Source organism: Rattus norvegicus, chromosome 6 (genome assembly GCF_021556685.1).
Source record: "Rattus norvegicus strain SHRSP/BbbUtx chromosome 6, alternate assembly SHRSP_T2T, whole genome shotgun sequence".
Lineage (NCBI taxonomy): Eukaryota > Metazoa > Chordata > Mammalia > Rodentia > Muridae > Rattus > Rattus norvegicus.
The window spans coordinates 106793204-106820668 of NC_141539.1; the positions used below are offsets into that span (position 1 = coordinate 106793204).

The following is a 27465-nucleotide window of genomic DNA, read 5'->3' on the forward strand; positions in this document are numbered from 1 at the left end:
TAAAAAGCAATCGCTGCTCGTAAAACCCACAGCAGATAATTTTAATGCCCCTTCCTGCTGGTCTGGCCCTGGAGGAGTGGCAGGGGTGGGGAGCTGAGGAGACGTTCAGAAGAGCTTCTCCCCTGGGTGGATCGGTTGAACCTTGATCTGATTGGAGTTTCTGAACCACACGAAATGTGCCAATTCTGTGCACAGGACGAGTTGTCCAGGGCATTGTAAAACGGGATCCAGCGGCAGTCTGTTCATTTCTGGTCTAGATTATTGTTCTCCCTGCCCCCTCCTATTGGTCTAATAAAGAATTTCACTGCCTTAAAAACGTATTTGTTAAACCACCTAGTGGTTCCTTTGGCAAAACATAAGGGAGGCAATCTCTGGGCAAGGATCAGGGTCAATAAGATCAGAAGTTGGATCTCTGGGTAGCCTGCCTGCTCCCAACCGGAGAGAAAGAGCCTCTCTGGGAAAAATAGCTAGGATTTGACTTCTGAGCAAACGAAGTTGGCTTCTCAACCAAAATTGTGCTTTCTTTCCTGGATATCCTCTGGATATCCCCATTTCCAGGATGGCTAGCCCCATTCCCACCTGTTCCCATAGCAGCTTCTTTATTCCTGGCTTTTGCTGCACCGGAATCATCTTTATAGCTGCAGTGAATGGAGGAAAAGCTTTGCAAAACCTGCCTTAACTTAATGACTACCCCGATACCGCTGATTACATCCGAGCCCACCTATCACTGGGAGATCAGATGTACAGCCACTTAGGAAAGAAAAGTGTTTGTCCCCGTGTTGGGCCGGCCCTTGCTTTTATGGCCAGATGTGCAACAGCAGCAGTTAAAGGGCGGCAGATTAGATCCAGGGTGTGTCATAAATCCTCGACAGCATTCCCAAAACTGGGGCAAGTCAGGGCTCCACGAGCGACTTTTATGGATGTAGATGAGGATGCCTTTTAAATGAAGCTGATGGTTTGAGATGAGGACTCGAAGCTCTTAAATTCTGAGGTCAGGCAAGAGAGAGCCACGGTGTTCCCTCCAATAATTAGGAACAGTCAGGACAAAGATGCAGACCAGAGCACCCCGACTGCAATCTGGATGCCCGCCCACAGGAGGGTCGAAAGGAGAGAGGCCCTCCAACAAATGGTGGGGGCCTTGCTTGCTGCCGGGCGTGTCTAACATCTCAAGCCATATGGCTTTTCTGCCTTACCTCCTGGAACTGGAGAAAGCAGCTTTTAGGAGAAAACTCGGACTTTAGGGGAAACAAACTCTGACTGAGTTTCCTGACAACTTCTTCAGTTTATTAATTTGACAAAAAGTGATGGAAGATAAGCAGGACCTGTAGAAAGGTTTGCTTATGTCCCACCTTGCTCTCCGTCTCACTCCACACACACACACACACACACACACACACACACACACACACACACACACATACATACACACACACACACAAATGCACTAAAGAAACACTGCTCTTTTAAGAAAGATTTGTTATTTTTGGTTATGTGTGTATATGTATATCTGTAGATGAATGTGGGGATGTGAATGTAGGTCCCCTCAGAGGCTAGAGGCGTCAGATCCTCTGGAATTGGGGGTTGCAAGTTGCCCCATATGGGTTCACAGAAGGGAACTTGGGTCCTGTGAGAGGGCATCAAGTGCTTGTGATTACCGAGCCATCTTTCCAGTCAGAAAGCAGCTCTCTCAAGCATGTGGCTATCTGGCTGCATTTACTTAGGAGCATTTGGGCTTGACCTTTTGTACACTCTCGTATGAACAAGAAAGGTAGTCTTTTACACCTATTTTGGAGGTGGGGAAGTGAAACATGGGGCTTACTGTCTTGTTTGAATCCCACATAACACACACACACACACACACACACACACACACACACACACACACACACACACACGGCTCTGGGAGGTTTGCATGGGTTATATTGTGTGCTCCCAGTTAAAGAGAAAGACGACACTCCATGAGAGAATTCTAAGCCCCAGTGCACCAGGCGAGGTGGCAGGGGAGTCTTTTGTATCCATGTTGATAAAGAGTTATGCCTGGATTTCCACCCCGTCTCAAAAGATACCAGCTTTCTTCTGTGGCTTCTTGGTGGCCCCAGAAATGTGGCTCTGGTCAAGAGAGTCATAGGAAGAACAGAAACATCTGGCTTGTTGCAGAATTCCCTTTGGGCACCCGAGGTCTCCTCTCTTAATCTTTTGAGTGACAGAAGCTTAAGGACTGCCATCTTCCCAGCTGGCTCTTGAGGAAACCGAGAACATGCCCTTTCGCTCTAACTGTCTGACTCACTAATTGAGCTCCCCTGGGGCCTGGACCCCAATCCTTGCCCCCTTTCTGCTTCCTGCCTCCCTTCATAAAGTTTCTGACATTTGTTTGACTCTGGAAACCACCAGCTATCAAGTATCAGATTGGAGGCCGCTCTGTAGGAAGCACCTGATGCTCTGAGGTCGAGGCAGCCACTTAGCTATCTGCAAAGCTGGTCAGCGTTCTTCAAAGGCTGTAGCAGGCGGCCATTTCTTTCACCCTGCAAAATTGGCTGAAAAGTGTTTCAGGGGAGAAAGGGAAAGAGGGAGAGGCTGTCTTGGGCTGACGAGATCTGAGGGATGCTCAGACCAAGTGAACGGTCTTTGTTTAATCTTCTATTTCCCCTTGAGGGTAGGGATGGGATGAGGGCCAAGACTGAACCCGTCTCATCCATCCGTGTATCCCCAGAGCTCAGCCTAGGTCCAGGCACCTGGTAGAGATTTACTCTGTCAGTGTTTGTGGGATGAAAACTAGAAGGAGTGCAGATAACGAATGTTTATTGATGATCTCTGAGCAACACTGGTGTTTGAGTAAGACCAGAAGCTGGGAAATGTGAGAAAGACTGCACAGTGGTGGTGCACACCTTTAATCCCAGCACTTCAGAGGCAGGTAGGTGGATCTCTGTGAGTCTGAGGCCAGACTGGTCTGCAAGTGAATTCAGAGACAGTCAGGAGCACACAGAGAAACCTGTCTTGAAAAACAAAACGAAACAAAACAAAACAAAAAACCAAAACAAAACAAACTAAACGTGAGAAATAGGAGAATATGGGGAAGCCAAGGGCGTGAGTCAGAAACTGAGTTCATAACTATTTTAAATATATTCCTTGCTCCTCACCCTTTATCAAGGTCTCACTATGTAATAATCCTGGATGCCCTGGAACTTGCAATATAGAACAGGATGGCCTTGAACTCACAGGATCTGCCTACCTCTGCCTCCAGAGCGCTGAGATTAAAGGCATGCGCCATGGTGCCTGGCAATTTCTCTTTGTTCTTTCTCTTTTTACATCAATCCCAGCTCCGACATCACTCTCCTGGCAGTTGTTAACTTTTGAGTCTTTCTGCAGTGAGCGTCTCCTTCTGCCACTGTCATCCCTTGGACACTTCATGCCTGATCCCATCCTAGAAATGAGGAAACTTGCAAGCTCCTTGAAGCAGAATAAGAATCCGATTCAACCCGTGTGCTGGTCAGACTGTAAAACATTCGGCTAGCAGGTACAGATATGCATTTGGCCGTATGGTGATGTCTGGTCTGGACCCCCACACCCCATTGTCATTTGAAGTGACTGGCTCACAGGCTGGGCTTTCTGCTTTCAGGCTTTTGTTCTTTGCACCTGCAGGGATTGTGAGAGGGCTGAGTGGGGTCAGAAGAGGCTGTGTGAGCATCTTAGATGGGGCGATTGGCTCTGCCTCTACCCTAAGCCTCCGCTTTCTAAAAAGTAAAACAGTGTCTGGGCTGTTGCCTCCCATCAGACTGTCCTACCTCGGTGTCTGGACTAGGGTCTTTGCTTTACTTAGACGATCTTCCTGTTGTCCAACCCTTCTTCTTCCCCCACACAGGAAAGTTCACCTGAGATGCTGCTCAAGAGTTAAGATGAGAACTTGATTTAAACATTTTGGTAGAGCTGGTATGTGACACTTAAAGAAACCAAATGGATGGGGTTAGGGGAAGGAACCCACCTCTAAGAAGTGCTAGGCACCATGGCCAATTTGCGATCTTGTCTCTGAGGTCGAGGAGTTACATTTGGTGCAGCCTAGCAATTCTATTCCTAGGTGCATGTGCCTTGGGGGAAGCTCAAGCTGGGGAGGATGCAACTGTGTGCCACGGCGCTGTTTTTCCCACAAGGCTGGAAGGAGCCCAGCCGCCCATTAGTGGGAGGACAGACGAACAAACTGGGAGGAATTCACACCATGAAAACGTCTTCCCTATGCCAAATGTAGGAGCAGTGTAGGATGCTGGGAGATGGTAAAGTGCTTGCTATGCAAATATGAGGAGTTGAGTTCAAGTCCCCAGAACTCACTTTAAGACAGGTTTGGCACTCTATATATGGAATCCCAGTATTTCTGTGAGGAGATGGGAGATAGTTGCGGGAGAGTCCCTGAGGTTCTTGAGCCAGCTACTGAGGCATTTGTAGTGGTGAAACAACAAAGAGACCCTGTCCCTCCCAAAACGAGGTGGAAGATGAGGACTGATAATTGAAGTTGACCTCTGACCTGAACACGTGCAGCTGCTCTCACACTCATGGACACACATGTAGGGGATTTGGTCTAACGCTTGCATTATGTGAATCGAGTCCCCTAAATTGCATGAGGATCCGCATGTGAGAATCTGAATGTTAGATGCTTTGGGTCCCTGCTCCCAGTTGGTTCTGATGGATAAATAAAGTTGCCGGCAGCCAATGGCTGGGCAGGGAGACAGAGGCGGGATTTGAGGATTCATGGGCCAGGGGACCAAGAGAGAAAGGAGGATGGAGAACTCACATGCCAGGAAGGTGAAAGACCAGGCCTGAGAAGTGTAGGACAGAGAGACGGCCAACACATAAGAGTCAGGGGTCATGGCCCAGGAGGACTGCAGGCTGGGTCTGGGGGTGGCCAGGATGGAATATAGGTTTTAGTAAGTAATAAATCAGGAATATCTGAGGGGAGAGTGTGCTACCTGCATGGAGGTTTGGGGTGGCCTAGTCATTGAGCCATTTCAGGCATATTAAATATGAGGCTGTACGTGTGTGTGTGTGTGTGTGTGTGTGTGTGTGTGTACGCGCGCGCATGCGTGTGTCTCTCAGGAACTCAGAATATTGGGGTGGGCAGCTGGCGGGGCGATTTGAGCAGGATTGGTCACCTACCACAACACACACATGCACACATTTATACACGCCACCCACATACACACGAACGCATTGGACACGTCCATATACACAAGGATGAAAGTTGCCGATACTCGGCAAAGCAATATTAAAGAAAAGAAACACACCAAAGGAGGCGGTATGACATCTTTGATCTGCATCTACAATAAAGCTAGCTAAAACAGAAAATCAAAGTAACATGGATGCTGGCTTGAAATGAAGTCTTAGGGTGGAAGGGTTTGTTAGACTGGGGAAACCATATGCTCGGCACGTTTAGCGAGAAGAGAGGGTGGCTCCAAGCCCTTTGTCCATTATTAAAGCTGATTAAGTGAAAAGCAAAATGAACCCTGCACAAATCAAAGTATGGCATAAACTAAGAAGTATGATGAGTTCAGTTCTTTGCACCTGAGGTCAAATATGAATTCCCAGGGCCAGGGACTCCTTTCTTCCTTCTGTTTCTCTCTCTTCTTGCAGATGTGTCCCTGTCTAATATATCCCACTAGGAAATGAATATTATCGTTGATTCAGTTCTTGGCTGAAAAGGTCTAGGTCTAAGCACAAATATGGATCTCAGTTGGCCTAGCCAAGCACAATTTTTGGATAGCTAAAAGAATTTCTTTAAAGTTTAACTCTTTTTTAGTAATGTGTAAATTTATAGAAGATGTCATGGTGCTTCGTTTGGTATGGAGGTTAGGACAGATCCCAACCAGCCGAGTGTGGCTGTCTCCTAACTGGTATGGCTCCTGAGCTGCCTTTCTGTGCAGTGGAAGCTGGAGGGCTGTTTCTTTTTAGACTGGGGCCTTGGGTCCCACCTCCTCCCTTCTCTCCACCGGGGCTCGGGTGTGTGTATAGCCCCGCATAGAGCAGGTACAGGGTGGCCTTTCTCTCCAGACCACATAGGGATTTATTGTTCAGGCAGCCAAGTTCTGGTACGGCTGCCAGTGGTGAGGCCTGTCAGTGTGGAAGGGCCCCTCCTTCTGTGTTTGTCACTGAGCTGTTTGGAAGAGGACAAGGGTTGAGTTGCTGAGGAGAAATCGATCGGAGCTGCTGTGAAGCCTGCCAAACAGGGTTAGCATTGTGCACGGTACGTGCTCTGCACAGCTGTGAGTCACCAGGGGGATGAGAGAATTGGGTCTCCAGGAGCGCTTCCAGCCATTCCCACGAAGACCCACAGGTCATTCTAGCAACGAATTGGTTTTTCCTTTGCTCTGACATCATTCCAAACTCAATTGCTAGATCACAAAATAATCTTCCCTGTGGCCACTGCCTTTGCTTATTAGAGGCCTGGGGCTCTGTGGAGTTTTCAATATTCCTTTGGTTGTTTTCTGCTTTCCTTTAGCAGGGCCAAGTGTGGGGAAGGCAGCTCTGGCCTCTGTGGAGATTTCCCCAGTTAACCAGGCTATGTCAGGTGATTCAAAACCAGACAGATACTTCATGCCTCTGAGCAACCTTGCTCTCCTATAAATAACCACTCTACATGTGAAAGGTGTAGAAGGCAGGGATTCGTCGTGGTGGTGTGGTGGTGGTAATTGTTGTTGTTGTTGTTGGTGGTGGTGATGAAGTGCATGCCTTTAACTCCAACGCTCAAATGGCAGAGACAGGCAGATCTCTAAGTTTGAGGACAGCCTGGTCTACAGAGTGAGTTTCAGGACAGCCAGGTCTACACAGAAACCCTGTTTGGGAGTGGGGTGGGAGAAGAAGAGAAAAGAAAACCAAATCAAACCGAACAACCAAATAAAAGATTCTACAAGGTTGTTCTTTCCTAAGGTACTGGCAGTGAGAAACCTAGGGTTTGTGTGTGTGTGTATGTGTGTGTGTGTGTGTGTGTGTGTGTGTGTGTGTGTGTATGTGTGTGTGTGTGTGTGTATACACTTGTGCATGTGAAAGTGGGGGCCAGAAGACAACATCGGGTTCGTCTTTGTGTTTGAGACAGGGTTTCTCACCAGTCTGGAACTTGCCAAGTGGATTTGGCTGGTGGCCAAGGAGCCCCAGGGATCCCCGTCTCTGCCTCCCGGTTGCTGGGGTTACAGGTCATCACCACACAAACTTTATTTCACAAAGTGGATTCTGAGAATGGAATCCAGAGCCTGGCTTGCTCAGGAATTGAACAGCCTGCCCCCGGTAGAATGGATACTTTTGGACTAGACAAGCATCTCTCCAGGACAGAGCCTAGGGTTCAAAAGAATTGCTGGGGTTAGTTATTATGTATCCATTCTTGAATCCCTAGAGCAGGGGCAGAGGCAGGGGCAATGAAAGTAGGAGGTGCTGAGCTTTCGGAGAAGACAGAACCACCCACCAGCTCAAAAGCAGTGACAGATCCTGCCCAATGGAACGTTCTGCAGGGGTCTGATTAACCACATCTACAGTATTTACTACACACTTGAAATGTGGTCAACACACTGGAGGGACCAAATGGCTTTTGATTAACATGTAATAATTACACACGGTGAATTTCATTGTAACATTTGCAGACAGGTTTATAATGCATCTCCATCATATTTATACCCCTATACCCTTCTCTTGCCCCGCCCCCACTCCTGCTGACATCATTCCTCTTCCCCACCTTCCATAGCCACGCCCTCCCCTTCCCTTCCCTTCTCCCTCCACCCATTGAGTTTAGTTCAGTTACTGGCTTACAGGGGTTGCTTACTGGAGCATAGGTGATGGCTGTTCACAGGAGTCTGGACACTTTACCAATGGCTACACCTGGAAGCAAATGTCTCATCCGCATTCAGTACCCATTACGAGCTTTAGTATTTATATCCCCAGGAAAGTGTAGGACTTTGCTAACCTTCCCCGGTTCCATGTTAGAATGTTGCTGGGCCCGCTCTTGTGTGCGTAATAGCAACTGCTGGCTCAGAGAGTACAGTGACACCAGATCCACTGTACTGGACCCCATCCTCTGACTCCCACGTCCCTCATGCCCCCCTTTCCTCAGTGTTTCATGAGCACTGGAGGGGGTGTTTGTTTTTGAGGCAGTGTCTCTGGTAGCCCAGGCTTCTCATGAATGCCCTTTGTATCTAAGGCTAGCATTGAGCTCCCAAGTGCTGGGATTGCAGGCATGTACAACTATGCTTGGTTCAAGAATCCATTTCCTTCTCAGCTTCTGGAAGCTACTCACATTCTTCAGTTCATGGCTCCATCTTCAAAAGTCATCAGTGATGGTCAAGTTCTTCTTAATGGGCCATCTCACTGATCTGCTGCCTCCTGCTGTTTAAGGAAGGACCTCGTGATAGTATTAGGTCCCCTTGCATGATGCAGACTAATTTCAGGGCCACCCAATTAGATTAGAATATGGGCATCTTGGATGGGGCTTTGTACTGCCTGGTTTTGTGTCAACTTGGTACAGGCTGCAGTTATCACAGAGAAAGGAGCCTCCCTTGAGGAAATGCCTTCATGAGACCCAGCTGTAAGGTATTTTCTCAATGATCAAGAGGGGAGGGACCAGCCCATTGTGGGTGATGGCATCCATGGACTGGCAGTCCTAGGTTCTATAAGAGAGCAAGCTGAGCAAGCCAGGGGAAGCAATCCAGTAAGCAGCATCCCCTCCATGGCCTCTGTATCAGCTCCTGCCTCCAAGTTCCTGTCCTGTGTGAGATCCAGTCCTGACTTCCTTTGGTGATGGACAGCAATGTGGAAGTGTAAGCTGAATAAACCCTTTCCTCCCCAACTTTGCTTCTTGGTCATGATGTTTCGTGCAGGAATACAAACCCTGACTAAGACGGGTTTGCTGTGCCTGCTACACTCATTAAGGGTCTAGTACGACTCTTGCCTGTGGAAAGCACACAGTAAATGAGGTTGTTATTGTGGCCTGTGTCTGCAGTCTCTTTTCAAGTGGGAGTCCCCTATGGTAAAGTTGCTTAATTTTTTTTATGGACTCTGCTGTGCCCAAGAGCAGGTGCTTAGTGAATGTTTGTTAAATGATGGAATTTTCAATAAATGTAGATGGTTTCTTTTTTTTATAAAGATATATTGGACAATAAAAAAAAGTAAAACTCAAACAGAATATACGACTCTCTTTGAGCAAAAAGAAGAAAGTCGGCCCATGTAAGAGGAGTTGGTGGGCTGCATTTTGCTGGAAGTGTTGTTATCATGGGAATGTTCAGTATATGGCATGCATTTTAGCCACCATTAAACCGGTTTTATGCACAATAACATCTTTCAATCCTACAGTAAAAGAATACAAATTAAAGCAGGCACGGGCGTGAGACCCCAGGGCTACTTCTCTGGAGCCTCCTCTAAATGCTGCAGAGTCTGAATTTGTTTTCTCAGAAGGCTATCCTCAGGGGAGGCCAAACCTGTGGTCTCTCTTCCCGCCACAGCTGCTGGCCACCTCCCTCCTGCCTGACACAGGCCCCCTGAGCTCATGACAGGTGCAGCAGCAGCTTCTGTGTCTCTCCTATACCAGGCAAGGCTGGTTCCCGGCTAACCTGAAGATCCAGTCTACATCACTGTTGGCCATGTCAGTCAGGCCTGCTTTCTAAGGGGAGGACCCACCAGCACCAGGCCTCCTGCTCATTTTGGGTAGGCTTTGAACCCACTCTGCCTTAAAGAAGCATTTTCAATTAACCTCAGCAGGACATAACTATAAAAATTATTTATTGCCACTGGTGGGAATATAAATTAGTACAATCACTTTGTAGAATTACAGCTGAAGTTGCACACACTTCTCAACCTTTCAGTTCTTCCCTGCTACATGTCCTAGGAAAATGCCCTTAAATTGTATGAAGAGGCATGTTCAAGGATGTTCATAATATGTTATTATAATATCGTAATATTAATAATAATGCTATTATTATTAATTTTATAGTAGCGTTTGGTGATGGCATAACATTGGAAAGTAGCTAGATGACTATCAGGAAAAGATTAGAAAAATAATTTATGGTATATCCAAATAATGGACTATTGCATAGCACCAAACATGACTATTTAATGATTAAATTAATTAACTTCATTATTAAAAAAGGGAGTGAACAAAGGAACATCGAAGAAGAATACATAGTCCAGGCTACTAGTTATATGAAGGTTGTTAAGGTTGAAGGTATGCGAAAAGCCACACATTGTTTAGGGGTATACACAGGTGTGAAAATGTATGAGAAAATTAAGGATGATTATAACACGAAGGCTATTTTAATTGACTCTCCAGGGTGAGAGGGTAAGGCAGGAGAGGGATACATTACAGGGACATAGACTTGCAAGGAGTTGGCAGAGTTTTTCGTTTGTTTGTAATTGGGTGAACAGCACATGGGTTTTAAAGTTCCCTTTGCACATGTCCAATAATCCAAAAGAGAGTTCATAAAAGATTACAATGCATTAGATCAATCACAAGAAAGTTTGTTTCGATCCTTAAAAAAAAATAACTTAGAAATATTGTTTGTCTGTGCATGTGCGTGTACATGGGCATATGCATGTGCAGGTGTGTGTGGAGTGCATGCCTGTGTGTGTGTGTGCATGGGTGTGTGCCATAGTACATATGTGGAAGTCAGAAACCAGCCTTGGATGCTGGTTTTGCCTTTTCTCCTGGAGACAGGGTCTCTTATAGATCACCACCATGTACATCTTATCTCGCTGTAGGAGTACAGGGGTTCCAGATTCAGCAACTCTACTTTGGCCTTTTATATGGGTCCAGGGAAATCCAAACTCAGGTCCTCATACATACATGGCAAGCAAGCCATTTCCCCATCTCTACAATACGGTCAAGAACAAATGAAAGGGCCGCTGCTAAGTGGCGGGGAGCATGCCTCTCGTCTTTCCAGAAGGAATGTACATCTAGATGTAAAACCCTTTCCTATTCCATCTGCTGGCCCCCTCTCTCCTGCCTGCCTGAGACCCCAAGACCACAGGTCTTCCCTGTAGCTCTGGGCAGGTGCCTTACCGAGTTGGTGTCTCTCCCTGATTGCTCCAGGCATTTACTCTTCTGTTGACTTGCTCTGTCTGGATGATTATGAAGGAGTCAGTGTTTTAGTTAGTTTAGGAAGTTCCAAGTTAGCAAGTAAGAATTCAAGATGTCCAGTGAAATTTAAATTTTAGAAAAAAAAAACCCAACAGATAACATTTTAATGCAAGTCTTCTATTGCTGTAAAGAGACATCATGGCCATGGAAACTCCTATAAAAGAAAGCATTTAATTGGAGGATGGCTTAAAGCTTCAAAGATTTAGTTCATTATCATCATGGCAGGAAGCATGGCAGCAAGCAGGCAGGCAGGGTACTGGAGAAGTACCTATCCTGATGCTCATGGAGAGATGGGAGTAGGGGGCTGGCCTGGCATGGACTTTTGAAACCTCAAAGCTCGTCTCCAGTGACACACTTCCTCCAACAAGGCCACACCCCTAATCCTTTTAATCCTTTCAAATGGTGCCACTCCCTTGTGATTAGACATTCAAATATATGAGCATGGGGGAGGGGTTCTTATTCAAACCATGACAGTAAATAAAAATTATTCATTATTTATCTGATTTCAAACTTAATTGGATGTCTAGCAAAAATAATTCCACATTAGTTTGTTTTCTTTTGTGATTTCTCTGCCCACTTTTTTTCTTGATTCTTACCATAAGTATAGTTATTATTATTATTATTATTATTATTATTATTATTTCAGCACTGGTGATTGAGCTTAGCATCTCATACATTCTGCATAAGCACTTTGCTACTGAGTCATATCCCCAACCCAGTGTATTTTAATATTAAAGACATTAATAAGTTTTTCTATAAGATCTGACGAATATCTGTGTTAGGATATTTTATAGCAAATAGTGGTTTGCTCTATGAAAAATTCACACGTTTTAAAAAGATCTATTTATTTATTAAATGTAAGTACACTGTCGCTGTTTAGACACACTAGAAGAGGGCATCAGATCTCATTACAAATGGTTGTGAGCCACTATGTGGTTGTTGAGATTTGAACTCAGGACCTCTGGAAGAGCAGTCAGTGCTCTTAACCACTGAGCCATCTCTCCAGCCCAAAACTTCACATTCTTATGTAATGAGTCTATTATTGTGAGGCTCTGGTGTTCTTTATTAAGATCAGAGAAATTAGGATGAATACATTTTTAAAGACTTAGATTACACCACCAACAAATACTATGTTAGTCACCGTCCATCTACCAATGTTTATTCTACACTTAACTGGCATTTTTCTGTGTACTAAATTCCTCATTGCAACCCTGTGGAGTGTGCCTGGCCTGTGTTTCAAATTTCTCAGTAGGATTTGAAAAGAAGGTATGTCATGTCAGGTGTAAGCACTCTGGGAAGGTGCATATTTGGGAAAATTTATGTAAAAAGTGTGACTTGGTAAGTTGGCTGTCTTGGTTATAACATTAGGACTTTGGCAAAGGATTTAGACTCTGTTTTGGTTTTGGGTCCTTTTCATTCATGAGAGAAACTTTTTTTTTCAATCAAGAACTTCTTGAATACATAGAGGGTAGTGTAATGGATTCCTGGGGAATCCCACCTAGCAACGACAATGAACAGCTCAGGGACAGCCTCCTTCCTGCTATCATGTTCCTAGTCCCCTGTTCAGATTATTTTGAAGTAAGTTTGACATTGCATTTTATCCTCAGTAAATATTTCCAGTGACTTGATCACCCAGGCAACAGTCAACTCTACAATGCTCTGTTACTAGGCTGGGTGGGCTGAATTCACATCCAAGTTACAATATTGTCCCTTTACAGTGGGATCGTTGGACTATAAGCCCACAGGAAGGAATACCTTTATGGGACTGTTGGACTGTAAGCCCACAGGAAGGAATACCTTTATGGGACTGTTGGACTGTGAGCCCACAGGAAGGCATACTTTATGGGACTGTTGGACTGTAAGCCCACTTGCATACCTTTAAAAGATTAGGATCCATCAACAGAATCTAATGACAGAAGCATATCCCAACCAAAGGTTGTCCACAGTTCTTTAGTAAACAATCAGCATTCAGCTCACCATGATTATCTCAAAACATCTTTTTTTTTTCTGTTTGTTTGAATGGGGCTCTGAGTTAGGGCCACATGTGACCAGTGGCTCCGTCTTTTTAAGTCATCTCTGGTCTACGGGTTCCTGTGCGTCTCCTTCCTTCCTTTGTAACATGTTTGTTGAATAGCAGAGTTTTCCACCTCAGGTTTATGGCTTGCATTCCCACTGTGCTCTGTATTTGTTGGTTTTATTATTTTTGATCTTTCCGGTCAGGGTCTTGCTATGTAGCCCTGGCCCTGGTTCGTATCACAGGCTGCGCTCTGCTGGCTGTGATTTCCCCTGCCTCTGCCTCCACTGTGCTGGGATTACAGATGTGAGCCACCACACCCAGGTTCCCACCGTGTTTTAAATATGCCCCTTTATCTTTCTTGTGGCTTGTAAAATGGCAGATCTGTAGGTTTAACCAGATACAGACAGGTTGGCTATGTGTCTGGGGAGTTGGTGTGCACGTCCACCAGGAGGCATGTGCCACGCCTGTGCCGTGCGTGCCATCCACCATCACAGATAGGCCTGCATTTAGTGTCCTTTAAAGGTGTTGGAACAGGCTGTACGCAAATGGGTTTCTGGATTGTGTGTACTGGCATGGCCACGGAGGGGCAGAGGGGCATGGTGCCGTGCTCCCTTCTTACAGCTTTAGATGGGCAGAGTGCATCTGACTATAAAACAGCAGGATGGAAGGGCGTCCCAAGGTTGGCTATGGAAAGGAGACCTCCTGATTTCTGGCGGACACTGAGGGAGCAAGAGGACGTGAGTTCTTGTATTCTCTGTTGTGAACCCGGAGGACTCCAAGGTGTGACTAGACCAGCTTGTGAGACCTTGGGTTGGTTTGTGGGAATTTATGCTCCAAGGAACAGACCACAGTGTTTTTGGGTTGGCTTAGACAGTCAAGATGATTCACAGCTGAGCTGACAGAGGCCACTGAGGTGTGATGGGCTGAACTGTGTCTTCTGCAAGTCCATTCACTGAAGCCTACTCCCCCAGTGTCAGAATGTGTACGTTTGGAAATAGGGCCTTTTAATTTAATTTTCATTTTAATTCGCTTAGTTTGATATTAGGCTATATTTAGCAACCTGAGATGTTACCACAGTAATATGAAAAATATTTATGTAATTTAATATTTTTATGTAGCAGTGAAAATGGACCTAAGTAAAGTACAATTTAAAAAAATGACAGAGGAACTTGGCCAAGTTAATTATAATAAAATAAGGCCTTTGACAAGGTACTTAAGGTAAACTGAGGCTGTTTAATCAGACCTTCCTCTAATCTGACTGGAATTCTTATAAGAAGGGGTTAGTGGCTGGGGCTGTAACTCAGCTGATGGAGTAGTGCTTGTCTAGCTGAATTGGATACTTAGGAGTGAGGACCCATGTCTATAATCCAGCATTCAAATGGAGAATCTCAGATACCTTGGCGGCATCAAGTTCAAGGCCAGCTTGAGATATACAAGGAAGAGCAGGAGGAGGAAAAGGAGGGAGAGGAGGAGAGGACATATGGACATCAGGGCCACAGAAACCCTATAAAGGGGCAGCTATCTGTAAGCAAAGGAGAGAAGCGTCTGGAAGGCAACCTTGATCTTAGACATCTAGTATCCGGTGCTGAGGGGACATAGTTTTCTGTTGTTAAAGCCTCTTCAGCTATGGCCTTTTGTTCTGGCAGCCCTAGCTGACTAGCACAGTGCTTTAAGGTTTGTTTACTCCAGTGGTCCCAGAGTGATATCGAATACTCTGGAGCCTTTCTTTCTCCCTTCCCTGCCTTCTGTGGAGCCCATTTAACCCCAAGTCCAGCATTTCTCATGGCTGCTAGTCACGGTGAGAGGGTGGGAAGGGATGCTGTGGCCACAAGCACGGTGCGTATTGCATAGTCTACATGTAAAACGTAGAGCTCTGTGGGTGGGGAGAGATGTGTTGGACATCTCTGGTTCTCTGGTGGTTAGAGCCTGAAAAAGGGCTGTTCTTAAAGTGCGGCCAGTTCCTTCAGCAGTTAAATGACCTCCGAGGTTAGCCCCAGTGTAGACGTTTCAGGAGCGAATAGGAAAAAAAGAAATATACAAAGACTTTGAACACTTTCAGAGTGTGGGCCATGTGAAGATCATCCCCGCAGCCCTGTAGCAATTAAGGCCATGAAAGTCCGTGATTGGAGGGGCCTCACGCATAGCTTCCCTTTTTGGCAGGAGGCTAAGGACCACCCTGAACACTCATGGCTACTTAGGGGCAGAACTCAGTACTGATACCCTCACCCCCAAACCCTGTCCACAGCTCTTCCTTTCCAAGATGCCGTGGAGTACTTAGGAAGTGCATGCGTTCCAGCTAAGGGGAGGAAATAGCTTGGATTTTTATGGGAGATTGTGTTTCTGGGTTGCCTTTGGCAAGTTCAGCAGTTTCCAATGGTGGGGGGACATGGGGCCCAAACCTCAGGACACATGGAATCCTCACCGCCTCTGCCACCTGGCTCCAAAAGCGGTTTCATCCCTCCTACCTCCCTCAGAGGGGATTGTTGCTGGTCTCTCTGCAAACACTGGAGGGTTCAGTTCGGAGCAGCTGGGGCGAGAGGCCAGCAACACAATCTGAATAAAGTAAAAGTGGATCTTGGTGTCAGGCTCATAGTTTATAGCCAGGAGGTGGGTACAGACACAGCCCAGCCTGATCTGGGACGACAACACACTACAGGGGCTGTGCTTGAGGCTTGGCATCGTGGCCTCATGAGAGGCCTTAAAAAAAAATCACCGTCGTCCTTGTTGAGGCTGGGAGTGGAAACCCTTGTTTTCTTGTGGAGGGTCTGGAAGTGCCCGGGCTCCCTTCTGGGTGCTCTTCCTGCCTCTCGGGCAATGACTTCAGAAAGCCCTAAAGTCAGGGACTGAACAGACACGTTTTGTTATTTTCGTCCTTCTTGTCCTCTGCTTCTGAAGACCACACACAGCTTCGCAGTAGTGTGATGTTACCATCTTCCACCATCAAGGTAGACACTTAGAAAAAAGTCGGGGGGGTTGGGGATTTAGCTCAGTGGTAGAGCGCTTGCCTAGGAAGCGCAAGGTCCTGGGTTCGATCCCCAGCCCCGAAAAAAAAAAAAAGGAAAAAAAAAAAAAGAAAAAAGTTGGGACTTACAGCCCCACCCCTCTGTGGCTGGTTCCAGGCGGCTTGTCTTAAATCCGCATTGGCACAGAGAAGGAAACGCACCTCTTCTCCCAAGCCTAAGCTCTTGGCTTGGCTGCCTGCTTTCCAGCCCCTCAGAAGGCAGTGGAACGGAGTGTTGAGGCCAAAGTGACCTGAGATTCATTAGGTCACAGCCATGCTGTTTCTCAGTGGTATGCTTTTGGGTAGAGTAATGGAACTCTAAGCTCCACCTTCCTTATCTGTAAGTGGAAGATATTACTTACTGCACTGGGTCATTGTGAACTCAAACGGAGTCATGGCTGGGTGCTCAGGAAGTGTTAACTATTCATAAAAATGATGGGCGAACCCAAAACATGAGTGATTTTCATGAAAATTCCTTCTAACATGTTTTCTTTTGGCCCCTGTCCCTCAGAGCTATATCATCTGTGGGTCTATTATCTTTTGCTTAGAACAAATTCACTTGTGTGTGTGTGTGTGTGTGTGTGTGTGTGTGTGTGTGTGTGTTTGCATATGGGTATGCATGTGTGTATTTGTGTATGGGTATGTGTGTGTGTATGTGTGTGTATGTGTGTGTGTGTTTGTGTATGGGTATGTGTGTGTGTATATGGGTGTGTGTGTATGAGTATGTGTGTGTTTGTGTTTGTGTATGGGATGTGTATGTGTGTTTGTGTTTATGTATGGGATGTGTATGTGTGTTTATGTATGGGTATGTGTGTGTGTATGGGTGTGTGTATGGGTGTGTGTGTGTGTATGGGTATGTGTGTGTATGTGTGTGGTGTGTGTGTGTGGTGTGTGTGTGTTTGTGTATGGGTGTGTGTGTGTTTGTGTATGGGTATGTGTGTGTGTATGGGTATGTGTGTGTATGTGTGTGTTGTGTGTGTGTGTGTGTTTGTGTATGGGTGTGTGTGTTTGTGTATGGGTATGTGTGTGTGTATGGGTATGTGTGTATGGGTATGTGTGTGTATGGGTGTGTGTGTGTGTGTGTGTGTGTGTGTGTGTGTGTGTACATGGAGCTCACAGGTCACTGTCCCAGGATCTTCTACAATGGTTTTCTGAGAGACTCTCTCACGGAAACAGGCTTACTGAATGGCTAAATGGACAGCGGTCTCTGGAGAGCCTTCAGTCTCTGGCTCCTCAGAGCTGAATGGTAGGGCCTGTACTCACACCTAACTTTATTGGAGTTCGAATCTAGTGCCTCATGCTTGCCCAGAAAACATTTTACCAACTTAGCTATCTCTCCAGGTCTCTCCCCTCCCTCCTCCTCCCCTCTCTTTTCTCTCTGGCCTTGGGCCTGGAACCCAGCAATGCACATGCTCATAGTTTCTCCTCAGAGAAGGGTTTGTAAATGCTCTGAGATGTTTCAAAGGGTCACTTTTCTCTGCTGAAATGCAAAGGGATTTTTATCTGGAATCACTGTGAGAGACCCTGGTATGGCTCCTGAAGGCAAAACTAAAACCAACCCAACCAAAGTACAGATATCCCCTTAAGCCTGTGTCTCTGGAGTTCTAAATTCTGCTCCTGCTCACACAATTGGTCTATTACAGTTTAAGTTTTCCTACCACAATGGCTGCTGTGGCTCCCCCCCCACCCCCCGAGAACTGAGATTCCCTTCACCTGCCTCTCTGTGTCTTCGACTCTGAGGCCCATGGTTCACCCCAAGACCTCCCTTCTCTGGTAGATCTAAGAAGGGTTGCTGGGTTTCAGTTCATTCAGACTCTTCTTTGTTGCTAGGGATGAGGGGAGACCTTAAAGCTCCTTTCATGGCCACCACGCCCACTTTATTGATCCTGTGGAGGGAGCGATTAGCAGTGAACCTCGGAGAGGTCGTCCCAGTTGCTGCTTAGGGCTGTGCTTTGCAGAGGTTGTCAGTGTGGAGGGAGCTAAGGAGAGCTGGGAAGATCAGCTGCTCCTAGTGTCAACAGAAGCTCCCACCGAGCTCTGTGCTCCCCAGGGGCAGATACGGTGATCCACTTATTTTCTTCATATTGAAGCACAGAACTGAGGTTACTGCCATCTGAAGCAGACTTTGCAAACACCTATTGAGTTGTGTGTGGGCCAGTCCTCTAGTTCCCAACTCCTCGGGGTAGCACGTAAATAAGCTGACAGCATGTATGTAAATAAGATGATGACATGTATGTAAATAAGATGACTTATTTACATACTGGCTTGACCCTTGTGTGACAGATGCTTTTCAAAGCCCTTTATAGGCTAAGCCCTTTCAGGTGACAACCTTATGAGGAAGGCACTGCTATTGTCCTCATTTTATGGAAGAGGAAACTGAGGCAGAGAAAGCTTCATTGTTCTGAGACATCGCTTTGGGTGTCATGGTGTTTACTTATAACTTAACAATATGAGCCAAGTGTCAAGAGACTAAGCATGTTTTACTGCACCTCCCATGCCCAGAGTCTCCCCTTGTGTTATACAAAACAGTGAACCACAGAGAGGAGTGCGTCCACATCCTTGGGTTCACTGTTACTGACTAGACATAGGACCACAGTCTCAGTGGCTCAGTCCTGGACTCTAGCTCTATCTGTCTATAGCTGGACGTCATTAGCAAAATCTTGGCCTCTTCTCCCTAGAGCTGAAATGGCACTTAAGGGTCTTAGAATACCTTGCACAGAGACCTGCTGAAGAGCAGTCTAACGTTGCAAGGTGAGAAAAGGGGCACCTCTCAAACATCCCACAGGTGATTCTTAGTCGAGTAGCAGCAGGCCTGCAACCCACAGCCTGTGTGAATGTGATTTGAAAGAACACAAAAACTACAAATTTCATTTGTTTTCGGTCAGGCATGGTGATGTATGCCTTTAATCCCAGCACTCAGGAGGCAGACAGATCTTTGAGTTTGCAGCCAGCCTGGTGTATGTAGAAAGTTCCAGGACAGCCAAGGTTACACAGAGAAATCCCATTTTGAAAACAAAACAAAATGAAATTTTATTTGTTCTTGCCAATAGCTGCTTAAACATACCCAGACAAGCTCCTAGGAGAAGAACCTCTGACGATGTCTGACCTTCATCCTCGGATCTTGTGCTCATGTCTAAGGCAAGAGAAACACCTTGTTTTGGGCTGGAACTACCCTTTTATTGACCTGAAGTCAGGAGCTAGGTAGCCACAGGTCCACACAGTGATGTTTAGTTCTGTAGAAGACCAACACACACATCTGTTAATGCTGCAGTGAAATTTAAAGTGAGAATTTCTTTTCTCAGTCTTGTCTAATACTCAGGATGTGCGCTGGTGGCTGAAGAGGTGTCGTGCCCATTATAATCCTGGAGGGCACAATCCCAAGTTCCATAATGCCAAATGGTGAAATTTGAAAGATCAAAACCCATAAAGTCTAAAATCTAGAAAATCACCAACTTGAACAAGTTTGAAATCCTGAATGCCAAGGTGTCGGAAGCCCTCATCTTGATAAACCATAGTTCCTGTTGGAGAATAAAAGGGGGGAGGAGAGAGAGAGAGAGAGAGAGAGAGAGAGAGAGAGAGAGAGAGAGAGAGAGAGAGAGAGTTAGCAGGGGAGTGAGTCAGATTCCAGGGGCAGGGATCTGGGCACTTGCCACTGTGTGCAGGCTAGCTGGCGGCATCAAGTTGGGTGAAGTGAATTCACACACCCCTGGTGTGGATGCTGGGTATGCCTATGGTGATTTTTACCAGAAGAGACTGGTGTGTGAATCTGAGTGAGAATCCTGGTACCACCCAGTTGACCAGGGCAGGAGACAAATGCAGCAGGTGAACTGGTCTCTGAGAGCTGAGGCAGTTTTCTTCCGTCTCATGGCTGTCATGAGGATCCAGCTGTGGCCCTTTAGGTCTTGGACCAATGCCCTTGTGATCCCAGGCTTGTCTAGTTCTAGGGTCTTCCTCAATGAATGACATCCTTTTTTGTATTATATGTATTTGTGGAAGAAAACAAATCTGTAAGATCTTGGATTCTTTTGGTGACGGTGTATGTAGTAATGACCAATTGTGATTTTTGATCAATCTCACGTTAGCTACATGGCATTGTGTGAAGTTAGGAGCATTAGCCAGCTGAGGCTACATAAAAAAAATTTTCAAATGACTTTACTCTGAGTTACATTTTTGAAATTTGGATCTTTCAGAGCTTTATGTTCTGGGGATTTTGGTCTTTGAAGGTTTCCACCTGTCTTTTGTGATCATGATCCCATATCACTGCCACTATTGCAAAATACTTGAGCTAATTAATTTTCAAAGTGAAAAGGGGTTAGTTTGGTTCATGGCTGTAGAGGTTCTGGTCTTGACTGGCAGATCCATTGCTTTGAGCATCTGAAGGGATGGCAATGGGGAAGCAGGTAGGGTAGCAGAGGGCTTGCCTCATGGAAGAAAAAGAGGGAAAAAAAGGAACTGGGGTTCCCAGATCTCCTTCAAGGCCACCTCTCTAATGATTTGAGAACTTTCCAGTAGATCCTACGTCCTAAAACTTTCAGTACTTCCTAATACCATGCTGGGATACCCCACATCAAAGTACAGTGTGTCGAGACCTGAAGATAAGCTACGGTGTGAATCAGTTAAAGCCCAAGAGGCCGCAGAGAGATGGATGGGTTGGACTGCTTAGGTTCATTTGTTACGTTGAGAGTCTTTGTTTCAGGACCCAGGAGCTTCGGACTCAAAGTGTAGCTATAATTAGGAGGGGCATGGGATTCATTCTCTCATACCTTCAGGCTTGTTGTTGTCATGCGGAGGGCCAAAAAATTCCTGCAGTTATATTGTGATATTGTTGGGGATGTGGACATCTGAGGTGGCATGGAGGAGATCACCTAATTAACTGCAGGCACAGCTCTTCCTTATATTCCCTCGCTGTTGGCATAGCCACTTCCACAAAATTGTATGAGTTGTCCTATGATGGGGCCGTGGTAGGCAATGGGGGAAGTGGTGTTTGCTCTCCTCCAGGAAAACCACTGATTAAAAGGCAAAAGCACTCAGATGATCCTGGTTTGGGTGGGGTGTCTGCGGAAGCAACTTGACAAATGTCTAAGAAAAGACATCTTTTGCCAGGCTGAAGAGTTGTGCAAGTGGGTGTTGCAAAAGGCTTTGTTCTATGCCTTTGTTTTTCAGACACATAATGAGTTTTATTCAGTGGTACACATGCCACCCTGCTGGGTAACTGGGACTTGTCAGCTGGCAGAGTTGCATGATGCATTAGGAGAGGGAAATTGAAGGTCTTCTGTGGTACCTTTTTGCCCTGTCACCATCTGAGAGGTCTATGGTAGGAAGCATCTGTTGATTGGGCCCTGGGCGTCTCTTTTCTCTTCACTTCAGAGAACACCCTTCTTCCCTCATTTGTAGTCGCCAAAGCTTTAGTGGACATATCCCATCCTCCCTTTCCAGTGAATGCATGATCTGGACTGGGTCCGAATTAGTGTCTCAGTCAATGTGTCATGTGGTACAACGTGGGCCAGTGGATTTAATCCTGAGACTTTGCATTGTAATCATGGCCTTTAGGTTGGTGGTCCTTTTGTCACTAGAAAGCAACACCCTTCCCTAGTGTAAAGCCAACACAGCAAAAGAAAGCTGAAGGAGAAGAGAGAGGTTTTCTAATCACATATTGTTAGCACTTGGATTCTCGTATGCCTTAAATTCCTTTGAGTCTCCCATTTATATAGAGCAGTGACTTCCTGTTTAACTTAAATATGGCCACGATTCCATCAGGGATCCTCTGTCAAGAGGTGACATCTATTTCTTCACCTCTGGTTCCTAGTCACTAGGCCACCAGGGAGAGGATTATTTCTCCCTTTCTGAATCTCGGCTGTTTTCATGACTTGTGGATTCCACTTATGGAGACGAGTCCCCAAAGGCCTTCCTGCTTCTGCCTTCATTCTCTTTGTTCTCGTCCAAAAAGTGCCGATCAAGAAAGCCAATGTGGCTGGAGGAGGGAGAGTCCTATGCATGAGAACTTCAACCTCCAGCCAGTCGTTAGCATCAGCTGCCTTAAGTGTTAGAGAAGGTATCTTGGACTTCTGGCCTCACGGGGTCTCTGGCTGAATGCAGCTGCTTTGGTGCATGCAGACGGAGCAGTGGCTGCAACACCCAGACAACCCTGGAAGTAGAGTTGCTATTTTAAGCCAATGATTGCACGTGAGGTGGTTCATTACACATCAGTGAATAACCGATACACTTCCTTTTTGATTTTCTATTTGGTTGTTTCCAACAGTGTTCTGACCATTGAACCCCAAGGTGTGCTTTTGTTGACTTACCCTGGCCTTTAAGTGAAACCAGCTATTTTGAGTGTGTGTGTGTGTGTGTGTGTGTGTGTGTGTGTGTTTTGGGGATGGGTTGGGAGAATCCATTTCTTGCTTATGACTGTATAACTCACCTTGTTGTCAATGTCTGGGAGCATGGATTTCTAATACATGCTCCCGATGGAGACCATCCAACAGCTCTCTCTTCTTTGGTCACTGGGATTTACTACACAGCATTTCTCTGCTTCATTGGTAGGTTCTTTTTGTAGGCTCCCACCTTGCCAAGTTCACTTCTGAGTTGCCCGATACACCCCAGAGAGGTGGAGTATCACCTCCCATGAAGATGGCAGAGTCAATGAAGTTATATGGGCTCTAAAGTTTAATGATCTTAAAGACTAACTCTGCTATCTGCTAGCTGAAACCATTCAACCTGAATAAGCCTTTGTTTCTTCCTGGGAAAAATGGTGGTATTACTTGATGGGGTTGTGGTGAACAACTCATTAGAGAAGGTAGAGGAAGGTCTGGTAGGCAATGTTGGTGGCCCAGATTTAACTGTGTCCTTTCAATGCTGTTCCTCTTGAGGCAGAAGGATGACATGAAAACCCCAATTTGTATTAAAATACTAAGTTCTTTTATTTGCGTGTATTGTTTATTTCTCCTTATCTTCCTCCTCTTTCTCTTCTTTGGTGTGTGTGTGTGTGTGTGTGTGTGTGTGTGTGTGTGTGTGTGTGTTTACACACCAGTGGTACCAAATATGTAGAAGTAAGAGGACAACTTTTAGGGGTTGGTTCTCTTCTGGGAATTGAACTCGGGTCATTAGGCTTGGTGACAGACACCTTTAACCTCGGAGCCAACTTGTTGGTCCCCATCTCCCTTTGAGCAATACAAAGAATCATGTCTTGGTTTGCAAAGGATTGGCTGTGATGAAGAGGACCTTTGCTGGTAGCAGGTCCTTTCAAATAGGCATGTGTTGTCATGGCGATTGTAATAGTGATAGGATATAACCAAGTTATAATATCATGTGATAATGTGCATGACAGCATGGTGCTTGTTATAGGTGCAGCTGGAGACACTGGCCAGCATGTGGGCTCCCTTATCCTTTCCAAGCCACACCCAAGAAGGGAGTGGCCAAGGCTATTTCTACAGCATAGTCAAAGCAGTGTCGCCTGGTGCAGAATTTTGACATGGAGCAGTGTTTTTATGGCAGAGGTTGGAGAGGAATTTTCAAGCAGAAGACACAGTGGGAGAATAAAAGAGCAATCAATGTACTATGTGCTGGAGCAGTGGCTCTCAACCTGTGGATCATAGCCCCTTTGATAAACCTCTATCTCCAGAAATAGCTTTACAGTATGATTCATAACAACAGCAAAATTATAGTTATGAGGCAACAAGTGATTTTCTGATTGGGGTCAGTCCAACATGAGGAGCTGTATTAGAGGTTCATAGCATTAGGAAGGCTGAGAACCTAGTCTAGAAACTGTACAAAGTTCACGACACTGCACCAGAGGGTTCCTGTGATATGATAGAAGAATGGAAACTGGGAACTAGAAACTGACCAGAGAATGGCATTGGTATGAGTTAGAAAGACCAGGCTATAAGGGTGTTTGAGTCACAAGACAAGATGCTTGTGGATGAGTCATGGATCAACTACAGAAGTCTGTCTAGAAATGAAGACAAAAGTTCAGGTAGCTGAGATAATCACAGGATAAGAGGAAAAGCAAAGACCAACAACAACAATGTCCTGTTGACAGGTGGTGGCCAGTCAGGTATGGAAGAATGGAGGTGAAAGACAGGGAGAAGATGCTTTCCTTTTGACTTAGGTGACTTTGGAAATTAAATGGAGTCATGAATCACATCAAAGATGAGAAGCAGAATTTGACGAGGCACAAGGAAGGGTTGTTTTGGATGTGTTGAATTTGGGTATATTGATTTGATTAAGAAGTTAATACATTAGCATATATTCTAGGTCAGATGTATCACCACAAATTCATAAACGGGAGTTGAAGTCATATGCATGGATGAAGCTGACCAGAGACTGTGTGAGGAGGGTCGTGCAGTGATCAGTTTGAAGCTACTATTGAGTATAAGAGAACAATGGAAGATCATAGAAGCTCCATTCAGTGGGGTTGCACCAATATCCTGGTCCCCACGTGTTTTACTCATAGTGCAGGGTTGAGTCTTCTGTCTAGGAAGAGAGGGTTCATTTCTCATTACCAGGGAGAGCTCATCACTCTAGTGTGGGTGATACTGTAAGTCTCGAGACTTAGGCAATACAAGAAGATATAGCTTCTTCTGGTTCTAGGATATTTGCTTTTGGAATCTTGAGTGGAGGAAAAACTTGAGGCTTTCATGATTTGAAGAACTCAGGGCACAGGAAGAAGTCTGTGTAAGTGTCCTGCAGGCATGAGCAGCCACATAAGGGCACCAGCAGAGAACCCTGTCCCCAGCTGTGAACTCACCCTCAGCCTGGGAACGTCTGTGGAACAGGGCTAAGTCATCCCTTCTGGAGGCTTTGAACTCCTGGCCTACAGACTCTGTGAGCATTATAAAATTGTTGCTTTCAATTACTAAGTTTTGGGGCCATTTGTTACAGAATTAGGTAAGAGAGACCAAAGAAGGATGTATCAGAAGATTTGGAAAGATATTAGAGGGGGAGGGAAGCCTTTAGAATGCTCAGACAACCAATCCCTAAGAGGCCTCTACCAGGTTCAGTATCAGGACACCTCGCTGGGCATTGTGAGATCTGAAGTCAGATTGCCATGGAGGAGAGAAGGAAACAGAGGATAGTGTACTTTTTCCAAGTTTGGCCATGGAATCTGAGACAGGAATGATGAAATCCGATGGCTATGAAGGTCAAAGAACTTTCTTTAAAGGAGAGATGATAGCAAATGAGATTGGAGATGCAGAAAGGAAGGCTGCTGATTGGAGGAGTATCCTGAAGGGTAGAACTTATGTGGAACCAATCACACTTCCGGTCTTGATCAGTGTGGTGAAGATGGTTGGAAAGGTCCTGGGTGACAGAGGTAATCTTTTCTGAGGTTGGTAGCCATGTCTGTGCTTCCTTCTGGCTTCCATGAGGAGCAAGGAGAATCCCCTTAGAATATGGTGGTGGTGGTGGTGGTGGTGGTGGTGGTGGTGGTGGTGGTGGTGGTGGTGGTGGTGGTGGTGGTGGTGGTGTTAAAAACAACGGGAAGAAGCAACACTGTGTTTTGTGTGTGCGTGCATGTGTGTGTGTGTGTGTGTGTGTGTGTGTGTGTTTGCGTGCACATGCATGTGCATGCCACAGTGCATGCGAGGTCAGAAGACACCTTGTGGGAGTTGGTTCTCTCCACCATGTAGGTTCTGGGAATTGAACTCAGATCATCTGGCTTGGAAGTAAATACTTTTTACCTCCTCCTTAATCATCTCTCTAGTCCAATTAATGGCAGTCATTGAGGACTTGTAGTAGTGTTTTGATAACAAAAGTTAGTTAACTTCACTATTTATAAAATTTACTACAAGATAGTCATCTTTTTGCTGTATAAAACTCTTTCTATAACATCCTTACAGATTATCTGTTGTCTTGCTTAACTACAGAGAGATTATTCTCTCTGTTAGAGGCTCGTGTTTCTGAGTCTCCTCTCATTTGTCCTGGTTCTTTCTTTGAAACCATGCAGAACAGTAGAATATCACACTCCATTTTACCTTATGACTAGTGCATGGTGGGGAGATCAGGGACGGGCATAGGATTTGTGGGTACTCTGCTAATTCTTGATGCAAAGAGCAGCATGCCTCTCAGTTATTGATACTCAGCGAAACGGAAATTACAAGGGAATTAAGAATGAGTCTTAAGTAGGCTAAGTGTCCTAGACCTGTGGAGCTGCTGTGACAAAACACTGCAGCCTGAAAGTTTATCAACAACAGAAGTTTGTTCTCACAGTTCTGGAGGCTGAGACATCCAAGCTGAAAGAACAGGTAATTCTGGTGCCTAGCAAGGTCCTTTCTTGCCTTTTACATGGATCTCAGGGGATGGAGATGATATGAGGATCTCTCTCAGTTCTCTTTAACAAGGACACTAACCCTACCGACAAAGGCTTTGCTCTTGTGATCTAAACATGACCCAGAGGCCCTACTTCCTGATATCGCCACCTTGGGCATGGGGATTCCAATGCATGAGTTGTGGAGGGACATAGACATAGACCACATCAGTAGGTGAGTGGGTTATTATTTTTACTTTTATGTATATATGTGTTTTGCTTACATGTATGTCTTTGTGCCATATGTGTGTGCCCCATGAACTGGTATCAGAAAAGGGTGGTGGATCCCCTAAAACTAAGGTGAGAATATGGGTGCTGAGAATTGAACCTGCTTCCTCTGGAAAAACAACAAATGTTCTTAACCACTGAACCATATCTACAGTTCCTGGTTAGGCTTTTTGGCATGGATAAGTTCACAACAGACATTGTGTGGGAGGGAAAAAAATCTAAGTTACTGCACATATTGTAGAGACCTAGTGCACGGGAAGAGATAGTGGACGGTAGTGTGATGGAAAATTTAATTTTGCATGTTTACAAGGAACATGCATTTGTTGTGGGAATGGGCATGAGCAATAAAGCTTCACTGAGCCTGCATCCGTGCTCAGGAGTCATGTATATGCGCGGGCAGAGAAGCTAGCGTGCTTACTGAAGTCACACTGTTGTCCTGGCCGTTGCTGCTCTAGAGGGCAATGGGAAGGGAACAGTTTTTAGCCACAGGAGTGGCCTTGTTTAGACAAAGCAAGGGGGGAAGCTGGCAGGGTCCCCTAGATCCTACAGCAGGGCTCCCAGACCCTCGGTGGACCCCACAGCAGGGAGCCCAGGGCCTGGACCTCAGCATCCCCTTTGCTTACTCTGGTTCTCCTGCTCCTTTGAAAACTGCATCTATCTTGGATGACTCACTCGACAGAGCTGTGTGTCCTACGGGTGCTGAGCTGGCCTGTTGGTCCCTCTGATAGCTCTTCCTGTTAGTGCTGGAGGCTCGGGGAGGAGGACATTCTTGCTTTCTGTGGTAACCTCTGCAGTGACTTGTAGAACTCAGGGTCCACTGA

General features: G+C 45.8%; 1 protein-coding gene across 9 annotated transcripts in view; it reads left to right on the top strand.

Moving 5' to 3' along the window:
- Positions 1-27465, top strand: part of Smoc1 (SPARC related modular calcium binding 1) — a 199034-nt gene that overhangs the window by 864 nt on the left and 170705 nt on the right.